Source organism: Stenella coeruleoalba, assembly GCF_951394435.1.
Source record: "Stenella coeruleoalba genome assembly, chromosome: 14".
Classification (NCBI taxonomy): Eukaryota; Metazoa; Chordata; class Mammalia; order Artiodactyla; family Delphinidae; genus Stenella; species Stenella coeruleoalba.
Window position 1 is genome coordinate 23389956 of NC_137160.1, and position 1778 is coordinate 23391733.

Genomic DNA, 1778 nt, shown 5'->3' on the forward strand with positions numbered 1-1778 from the left:
GGCTCTTCTTATTCCTCCTGATTTCACTACCCCACCACGGCCACTTGTTTCTCGAAGCAAGAGAGGTCATTTAGAAAGTCGAAGTTGCTAATTCCAGTCTGTTTTGACAGCAGTGGTCCAAGCCTGGTGTGTGTGTGCGCCAGAAAATACTAAATGTTCCTGAGAATCCTCCACTCATTATCATTAGAAAGACTTGGCTTCATAGAATTTTTAAGTTTTGAACTTGGGTTCTCTGATAGGTGAGAGGAAAGTCTTCACTTCGGAAGACTGTTCCGAGTTTGCTCACTCTTCCAGGGATGCATTTTGTGTGCAGGTCACTCACGGGGAAGGGGGTGGATCGAACAATCCAGAAGCCAAGAAACTTTCAATAGAATCAGCTGAGAGGGACTGGGTTGGTTTTTTAAAATTCAAGTGGAGCAATTCTTGTTCAGTCAGAACCAAAATCCTGTCTAACTTTATTTGCATCACACTCATTGGCACAAATAGCCTGGTGAGGAAAATAAAAGAGCCTGTGTAAAGGTCCAGGAATAAAAACAACAGACATAAGAGAAAAGGAAGAGTGAAAGGAGACAGCACAGGGGAAAACGGGCAAGAAGGGAGAAATGCGGGAGGAAAGGCAGAGAGGGAGAGGGTGTCCTCAGAGAATACTTGCATTGCAAGTTGCCTTAAAGAACAGCTAATTTAACCATTATTTTAATGGTGAGATCATGAAGACACAGTGTCACCCAAATAGTTAATGACAAAGCCTGTAGCCATGGTCTTCCAATGCTCGTTCAGTTTTCTTTTCTTCCATCCTTCCCTCCCCCTATGCAGGCTCATTCATTCATTTTTTTTTAACGTTCATTCATTTTTTAATTGCGTTAACTCATTGTGAGAATAGAAGCAATCACCTCCTAGGAAAGTTCAAGGAAAGATCTGGAGGCATTTAGGAGACTAAGAAAAACCCAGGGAATTTTCAGTCAAGCATCTGACTGACGTATTTGTCCATAGTGATTTACTCACCCGAAAACTGAACTTTGAGTTTTCTTCTGGTTGGAAGCTAGTCTCCCGGACACAGCTTATGTGTCCAGCACAGAAACCCCTTCAGGGCAGATTCCAAAGCTCCATCCAGTTGCTCTGGAAACTGGTTACTGTCCTTAGCCGTCTTGCTGTGATTCATCCCCAACCTGCACCCAGAGGTGTGCTGGGATTTCCAGTAGGGAAAAGAGTGAAGCTGGCAGGGGCTTCCATTCTAATCTTCTAATCTTGCATTAAGGTTTACGCGGGTCAACATCTCACACACACGGTCACGTAAAACACAACTTGCCCAGGGATTTTAGCCCCCTTCACCCTATATGCACCTCTTGTACCAGTAGTAATATGGCTGTAGGGGGGAAACAGTGCCATTCTAACTCCCAAAAAGTTTGGAGATCACTTCCCTGAAGAAAAGGTCTGTTTCCCAGAATTACTGTAATAGGAAGTTCTGAGGGTCTCTTCCCTGAAGTAAAGGTCTGTTTCCCAGAATTACTGTAGTAGGAAGTTCTGAGTGTCTCTGACACCCCATGACGGGTATTCAGAATCTGGTTATATCTAACGAACTGGTGGAACAGTGATGCCCAGACATCCTTCTGCACCAGTTGATATGCTTGGAGGCGATTGTTAGTCTGTGGAGAAGAAGTTGGAAGTAAAAGTTCAAGGAAGGAAATGTTAGAGGAGAGAAGACCTTGGGGTGCTGTTTGCATGAGGAGAAGCATGAAATCTGGGGCACAAGCATGGTTGCTGAAGGGCCTGGGAGCCAG